Consider the following 9,341-nt stretch of genomic DNA (forward strand, 5'->3'; position numbering starts at 1 on the left):
GATGCGACCCGGCCTAGTATCTTTCCAACCTCCGGAAAATTATTGCAAAAGCAAACTGCAGAAAAAAGAAGGCATACTTATAATTGCAATTCAGAATAGCTTTGCAAACAATCAGAATAGCTTTGCAATATCTTTCTAACCTCTGAAAAATTATTGCAAAAGCAAACTGCAGAAAAATATTGGCTGACCTGTAGGCAGAATGAGGATGGGGGAAGCACGTGAGGACAGGGGATGTGGCGTTGAGGGTGCAGGTGTTCCCCGCCAACTTGCAGGGCACCAACAGGCGGTGGGCATGGCTGATCTCTCGAGCGGCTCCATTGATTTATGGTGAGAGGAACTGGTTCAGTTACCTGTGCAAGGAGAGGTAAGTAGATCCGTTTCAGTTGGATTTAATTGATGATCGAGAAGGTGAAGAGGGGGAGGCCTGCTGTGGAGAAGGGCAAGAGGCAGCGAGCCTACCATGGGGAAGGAGAAAAGGGCGCAGCCGACCGCCATGGGGAAGCAGCGCCGCCGGCGGAATCGGGCGTGGAGAAGGAACCATCGCCTGATTTGATGGGCCAACTTTTTAGGGTCAAAGAAAAAAGAAGCAAGCTCATGGGCCAGCCTTTCGGTCTGGAAAAGAAGAGGCGACCGAGCGCCACAGGCGATCGTGCTAGCGAAGCAGAAACAGTCGTGTGGTGGAGAGGTGGCAGCAGGGAAAAATATAACGTAGCGAAGAAGGAACCACCGTGGGGTGGAGAGGTGGCACTAGGTAAAAAAACAAATAGGGTGACGTAAGCCAATGACGTGGCATCACCTGAGGGCAGGAAAAATTGTTGGTGGGACGCATCTATTTAGGAATAGAGGATGAGGTGATGGACAAGACCCAACCATAAGCATATCATTTGATTGTATGGCTTAGTTTGTTTCTACTTCTTTCTTCATGTCAAGTATATGTTCCTAAGACCACGAGATCATGCAGCTCTGTGACACGAGAGGAATACCTTGATGAGGACATCAATACCATTGTTACACCAACAACCCCTGCTACTATACATACTAGACCAATTACTAGATCTCACACATGTCAATTGAATTACCAGGGACTTTAGTTTCTTGGAAATCTTTCTAATATTCATGAACATATGATGTTGCCTAAATTAGATATTTTTGATTTACTTATGAATGAAAAACCTAGATTGGACAAGAAGGATGGCCACTGGAGCGGTATCAAGCTTGAAGAAGAAGATATGCGCACGGAAAGAACAATGGAGTTTCGAGTGGTGGTTTCTGCACTTTAAATCCATCGTAATGAGAGGATGAAGGCTTGGACGAAATATACAAGATGCCACTTCATAAATTTCATCCATACTCTATTATAGGTGTTGTGTCACCTTATTTTCGGGCCAGGCCCATGTAATTTCAAAATACCACATTATAGATTATTTTTAGAGTCTATATGTGCGGGGAAACCGAGTTAGGGTTGGTTTCGGACCCGTGCTCCAAGGGACCATGAAATTCCCCTCTATTCCCCCATGTATACAACCCTTAGGACACCATTTAGACTTGGTTTTGTTTAGATTAAAAGTTCCTCATACTAGCAACTTTGCGTCCTTCGTTTGTGTTCCACGACCAGACTAAGACGTCACAGAACCCCACTTTCATAATTAAAGCTTTCCTCTTATATTCGCAATATCCAGATTGGAATTTCAGTTTCTTGCTTGTTCTTTTTGTGTGTGCAGGAAATAGACCCTCATGGTCATGTTGATCGTGCTCCGGCATGGTCAATAACCTCTCGGAGTTGGTTTAGAGATTGCTAAGGGGCGACGCCCTCGTACGTTCATAGTCGGGTCATGAAAGTTTACTCCACCAAAAACGATCTTCAACATCTCATCGAAAGATAGGACACCTTTGCCTCTATCAAGTGGTATCAGATTTCGAGGTTGCTCGATTAGATTTTCCAGTTTTTCATAGTCTATATTGCATTTTTCCTCATAATTACAGTCCACAAAAAAGCCATTAAAAAGGGTTAGTTCATCGTATCTGAACCAATCTGAGCCTTTTATAATTCTCTGTTTGGTGGTTTGCTTTGTTGAATTTGCGGTTGCATCATTCTGTTGAGTTGTTGGTTTTAGCATCTAGTCTTTTAGAGTTTTGAGTTCTATTCACAGATTGTCACACCGCCACAGCACCATCTTCATCGCTGCCATATACCACCACCCCACCACATATATCAATGCTGTCATATGCCACCACCCCACCATATACATCATCGCTGCCATATACCACCACCACACCAGATACATCACCACTGCTATATACCATCACCACATATCTGCCACCAATCTGAGTCCATATATACAACCACATATCCGCCATCACGTCAATTTGAGTGCACCTCCATCACAAATTCACCAACGGTACATATTCCATTGCCCCTACATATATCCGCCACTAGTATGAGTTCCACCAGATTCATATCCGCCACCAATGCTAGTCCGAGTCCGGTTTTTGATGCTTTGTTGTTGATTTCCGGATCACGCCATACTATGTGTCATGATCAAGTCAGACTCCCTAACTTTCGTGATGCCCTTAGTAGAGAAATATATCAAGTTAAAAAAACTAAGTCTGGAAAATTCTGTCTAGGTAGTTTTAGACCATTCTAAGACTTTTTCAAAAAAAATGTTGTTCAGCAAAAAAAGGGAAAATATGAAAAAAGTGAAAAAAAAGATTCAGTGTGCTTCTCCCTAGACTACGTGTCGCGTCGTGATTTTGTTGGTGTTCTAGGCTCGTGTCTGTATTATGGTCTAGCCTAGGACCGCCACGGTACTATCGTTGAGTGTCTTTTCAACTTTGCATCTCTGAACTGATTATTGCTGACCCTTTTTGCTACAATATTATAAGCCTTGTCAGCTCCACATACATCTACTTCGTGTGGTTGACAACACCTGTCAATCTCTCTATCCAAGCTTTGAGGGTTTTTGACTACAAAGTTTGCTGATCACAGCCTGTTGCTGGGTAAGAGCTGATAATATTTTGAGATTTGCTTGATGGATTTATGACACACACCACCATGACGTCCTAGTAGTTTGTAGGTTCGTATTCTTGTGTGTTCCTATTGCTTCTAACCATGCCAGGATAAAAAAACTGACAAGATTGACTCGAAGGGCATGCCCAACAAGGCGCTCCATGATAAATTTCAGCAAATGATCGGTGTCCAGGTGCAAGACTTGGCGAACAACCTTGGAGAGGCCATGGAGAAGGTAAATGGTTTGGAGAAGACATTCGACACCAAAATGGATGCCAAGTTCAATGATGTGCTTGCGCGCCTACCACCACCAGCTACAACACTAGCAACACCACCAACACGAGCTCCAGCAGCAGCAGCAGCACCACCACCACCAGCAGCAGCAGCAACAACAACAACAACAACAACAACAACAACAACAACAACAACAACAACAACACCACCACCACCACCACCAACAACAACAACAACAACAACAACAAGAACAACAACAACAACGACAAAGGCAACGACAAATACAATGGCAACAACAACAACAGTAACAACGAAAACAACAACAACAACAACCACCGCCACCACCACCACCACCAACAACAACAACAATAACAACGACAATAGCATCAGCAGCAGCAACAACAACAACAACAATGGCAACGGCAATGACTACGACAATAGCAACTGTAACGGCAATGACAACGACAGCAACAACGACACCCGAATTTCATGGGACGAGTGCAACGTGTGCTTATCAAGCAAGGCCAAAATTCTGGTGTCATTTCTACTGTTGTTGTTATTGTTGTTGTTACGGCTGATGTGGTTGCTGCTGCGATTGTGGTTGAGCAGAATGAGGACTACGATGGTGATTACAATAACGAGGGAGAGGTTGCTCTAAATCAGAACCAGAGGCAACCACCAGACTAGGTCGTTCACATGGATACAATTGCAATGGTAGGGCTGCACCACCCTCTCAGGTATGGGATCATGACCATCTCCCTAAACTTAGGGCATCTCCAGCTGCACTCCCAACAAGACCCTAGCCCCCTTTTTAGACGTCGAGGCTAAAAAATCCCCCAGTCGCGCCCCTAGGGCGTCGTTTTTTGCTGGTTGGGCCCATTTTTTGGGCCGACGATCCCAGGCCGAACCCAGCATGCTGGGGGCAGTTGGGTGGTATGGCGGAAGGAAAAGTGGCGTGTGGGACACCACTGTTAGGAGAGAAATGCCTTTCCCTCGCAAGATTTGCACTCCCACGCTATAGTAAGCCTCTCCGCCATGCTGATCCTGCCGCCGCCCACTTGCCCATAGCCACTGCCCCACCGGTAGAAAAGGCCATTTTCCTGTCCGTTTCACGGCAGCCTCCATCCCACTCTCCTAGGCGAGCTTTTTATACTATTCACCAACGGCTACCCACCCACCATGCCTGTCAGGTGTTTGATCTGCAATCTCTGGCGTTAGCTAGACGAATGCTTATGACAACAAACCTTCTACTGCAACGTCACAAGAAGAATGCTGAAAGCACTCCCCAGTAATGAGACTAGAAGAATGTTGTTGATGAGCCACCAGCGCGTGGGTTCGCAACAGTTTTTGAGGGTAGAGTATTCGACCCAATTTGTTGGTAAGCCAGTCGGGAGGTGAGAGTATACTCTCAAGTATTAGCAGCTGAATTTGTCAGATTCAACCACACCTGAAAGATTAGTATCTGCAAGCATAGTAGTAACAGAAAAGTAATATGATAACAGCGGTGTTAGAAACGATATGTTGACAACTGACTATTCCTAACGATTGTATCAATGGCGCCTCCGTTGCCGCGTTGACGGAAGTTGTCAGTTCCCGTCAACGGTCAACGATCAAGATTGTAACAGGTAGCAGCAGTGTAACGAGCAATAGCAGCAGCAAGGAATGGCAGTAGTGACAGCAGTAGCAAGTAGCAACAGTAGCAAGCGACAGTAATAGCCACAGTATCAGCAGAGCAAGACAAGTAACAGCAGTAGCAACAGTAGTAGCAGCAGCAGCAGAGCAAGACAAGTAACAGCAGTAGGACAAACTCATAGGCAATGGGTCGGTGATTTGTTTGGATGATATTCATCATGCAACAGCTATAACACGGAGAGATATGTGGCTAGCTCCCGTACGTCAATGTGATGTAGGCATGCATTCCGTGTGTCGTCATACGTGCTTAGGGAAAAGAACTTGCATGACATCTATTGTCCATCCCTCCCATGGCAGCGGGGTCCAAAAGGAAACTACGGGATATTAAGGTTCTCCTTTTAATAAAGAACCGGACCAACGCATTAGCACTTGGTGAACACATGAACTCCTCAAACTATGGTCATCACCGGGAGTGGTTCCGGTTATTGTCACTCCGGGGTTGCCGGATCATAACACATAGTAGGTAACTACAACTTGCAAGATCGGATCTAAAACACACATATATTGGTGACAACATAATCATTTCAGATCTGAAATCATGGCACTCGGGCCCTAGTGACAAGCATTAAGCATGGCAAAGTAGTAGAACATAGTGGATACTAGGGATCAATCCCCATCAAAACTAACTCGATTACATGATATATCTCATCCTAGTCATCACCGCCCAGCGAGCCTACGAATAGATTACTCACGAACGATGAAGAGCTTCATGGAATTGGAGAGGGAAGAAGGTTGATGATGACGATGGCGATGATTTCCCCTCTCCGGAGCCCAAGACAGACTCCAGATCTGCCCTCTAGATGAACAACAGGAGGTGGCGGCGCCTCCGTATCGAAGACGCGACGAAAACTTCCCTTTTTATTTTTTTCTGGGACGAAAGGCAACTTATAGAGCTGGAGTTGGGGGCGGCAGGTGCATGTGGGCCCCACAAGCCTGCCCACCGCCACCAGGGGGGTGGTGGCGGAGCAGGGGCTTCTGGCCCACTCGCCCACCCCCTCAGGTGGAACTTGGCGCATATATTTTTGATATTTTCCAAAACTGCCCCCCGTAAATTTTCAGGACGTTTGGAGAACTTTGATTTCTGCACAAAAATAACACCAAGGCAATTCTGCTGAAAACAGCGTCAGTCCATGTTAGTTCCATTCAAATCATGCAAATTAGAGTCCAAAACAAGGGCAAAAGAGTTTGGAAAAGTAGATACGATGGAGACGTATCAACAATCCCAAGCTTAAAACCTTGCTTGCCCTCAAGCAACTCAGTTGACAAACTGAGAGAGAAAGAAAAACTTTGACAAACTTTGTTTGATCTTGTTGTTGCAACTATGTCTAACTCATAACCAGAATTTCAGCAAGATCACAAGTTAACCACATAAGCAAATGACACAAAGGTCTCACGGTAAACTAATATCAATGGCATAATCAGCTAACGAGCAAATAATAATGAGTTTCAAAAACCAACACTTCAATCAAAACAAGCATGAAGCAATATGAATAGGTGGTATCTCGCTAGCTCTTTCTAAGGCCGCAAAACATAAATGCAGAGCACTTTCAAAGATCAAGGGCTGACTAAACATTTTAATTCATAGCAACAAAGATCCAGTCATAGTCATACTCAATATCAATCAAAAGCAAATCATAAAAATGACAAAGGTGCTCTCTAATTGGTGCTTATATAAGAGGAGGATGACTCAACAGGAAAATAAATAGACAGGCCCTTCGCAGAGGGAATCATTGATTTGCAGAGGTGCCAGAGCTCAAGCTTTGAAAGTAGAGATAATAATTTTGGGTGGCATGCTTTCATTGTCAACGCAATGACCAAGAGTTCTCAATATCTTCCATGCTACTCATGCTATAGGCAGTTCCTAAACAGAAAAGTAAAGTTTTAACCCCCCCCCCACCACCACCACCAATCAATCACACTCCACGGCTAGCCAAATCCTCGGGTACCGTCCATACTAACATTAATCTGGGGGGAGTCTTGTTTTACAGTTATGTTTTCGATTTAAGCGTGGAACTGGGCATTCCAAATACCGGCCCCTTTCTCGTGAATGACTGTGAATAAACACATGTCGAGGATAACACTCCTAGCATGGAAGATACCAATAGCTCTATGTCACCACATGAGCGGTTCAGGCATGCAAAACAGATTATCTCTTGAAGGTTTAGAGAATGGCAGATGCAAATTTACTTGGAACGGCAGGTAGATACCGCAAATAGGTAGGTATGGTGGACTCTCATGGGAAAACTTTTGGGTTTATGGAAGTGGATGCACAAGCAGTATTCCCGCTTAGTACAAGTGAAGGCTAGCAAAGGACTGGGAAGCGGCCAACTAGAGAGCGACAACAGTCATCAAGATGCAATGAGTTTGACTAACATTGAATGCAAGCATGAACAGGATATAAATCACCATGAACACGAACATCATAGAGGCTATGTTGATTTTGTTTCAACTACATGCATGAACATGCGCCAAGTCAAGCCACTTGAAACATTCAAAGAGAATACCATCCTATCATACTACATCATAGTCATCTCAAAATCTATGTTGGCATTCAAGACAAACCATTATAAGCTCTCAGCTAAATAAGCATGGCATCAGAAACTATGATCTCTAAGTTGTCATTGTAAACATGGTTCTCTCACAACAAAGCTAAATCTGGGTCGACAAGCTAGTCATATTTACAAAAACAAAATAGATAGAGTTCATACCAGCTTTTCAGTCTCAATCACTTCATCATATATCATCATTGTTGCCTTTCATTTGCACGATCGGACGATGAAAACGATAATAAGCGCATTGGACTAAGCTGAATCTGCAGGCAAACACAAAGGAGAAGACAAAATAATATGGCTCTTTGAAAGCTAAACAGGTAAGCATGTAAGAACCACTAAGCATTGTAACCAATATCTTCTACCTCGACACAAAGAAAAAGAAAACTATTTACACGGGAAAGCTCCCAACAAGCAAAAGAAGAAAGAAAAATCTTTTTGGGTTTTCTCAAAAGGACACAAAACAAGAAAACAAGAAAACGAAAATAAACTAGCATGGATAATATAGTGGCGAAGTGTAAACACCGACTAACAAAGTGAAAGCATAAGCATGAATGTAAAGTCGGTGAGAACACGTACTCCCCCAAGCTTAGGCTTTTGGCCTAGCTTGGTCTACTCCCATGGTGGATCCTGGCGAAACCCAAAGTCATAATGGGTGTTATACGGGAGTGCTACAACCACTGCCTGAATAGCTGCCTCACGAAGTCGAGCAGCCGTAGCCTCCCTCTCATACTCCTCTGCCTCTCCTATGGTTATGTAGTATCTTTGTTTAACCTGAAAGTCAAAGAAAGCAGGAGCAGGAAGGGTAATATGGAAAACACGCTGCCGGTAAAATATCAAGCGATATAGGAGGGATCCATGATCTCTCTCAAGGAACTGGTAGCGTGTTAGAGCGACACGATCAAGGTAGGCTGTACGGAGAGGAGGGTCTTCTGGACGGATGGATACCCCAAGAAAATTTGCTAAGCGTGTAGCATAAACTACACCAAAGAAATCCCCCTCACTGGCATTTTTATTCAGCCTCCTTGCTATAATAGCTCCCATATTGAAGCTCCTGTCACCTGTTACTGCGCTCTTAAGGATACTAAGGTCGGAAGCGCATAGGTGACAATGTGCACCCTTGCCGTTAATGCACCTACCTATGAAGAGGGCAAGGTAGTGCAAGGCAGGGAAATGGATGCTTCCTATGGTGGCTTGCGTGATATCTCTAGTTTCTCCAACAGTTATATTGGAGACAAAGTCTCTGACCGAAGACTTAGGAGGATCATTAACACTACCCCAATTGGGTATCTTGCATATCCTATTGAAATCCTCCAGATCCACGGTATAGGATTTATCATACAGGTCAAACAGTATAGATGATTCACGACCGGCTAAAAATTTAAATCTACGCACGAAAGAGGCAGTGAGCATAGCATACTATTCACATTTATCTGAGAGGAATTCTTCTAACCCGGCATTGCGGACAAGTGCATCGAACTCATCCTTGAAGCCTGCTTCGATCATGAAATCATCGGAAGGCCATTCACATGGTTGCACCGGTGCGTCCCTTAGTTGAAAAGGTTCGGGCTCCCGAAAAGAGAGACGAGGACCCTTCTTACTTGAGGAACCACCATGAAACTTCCTCCTGAACATAATTTCCTTATGCTGAAATTTTTGAAGTTCAAGAGAAAAGTGAATAAAGACCCACCACACCTTGTAGCAACTACTCCTACTAGTGCCTAGAGACCGTATCACGCGCTAAAACTACTTGGGACCAGCTAAAATCAACCTTTCTAGCTCAAGAACAGGGTCACCAAGGTAGCAAGAATACGCGAAGGATAAAGCACTAGAGCAAAAACTAATTGGACCAATGGAGG

The sequence above is a fragment of the Hordeum vulgare genome, chromosome 3H, assembly GCF_904849725.1.
Source record: "Hordeum vulgare subsp. vulgare chromosome 3H, MorexV3_pseudomolecules_assembly, whole genome shotgun sequence".
Classification (NCBI taxonomy): domain Eukaryota; kingdom Viridiplantae; phylum Streptophyta; class Magnoliopsida; order Poales; family Poaceae; genus Hordeum; species Hordeum vulgare.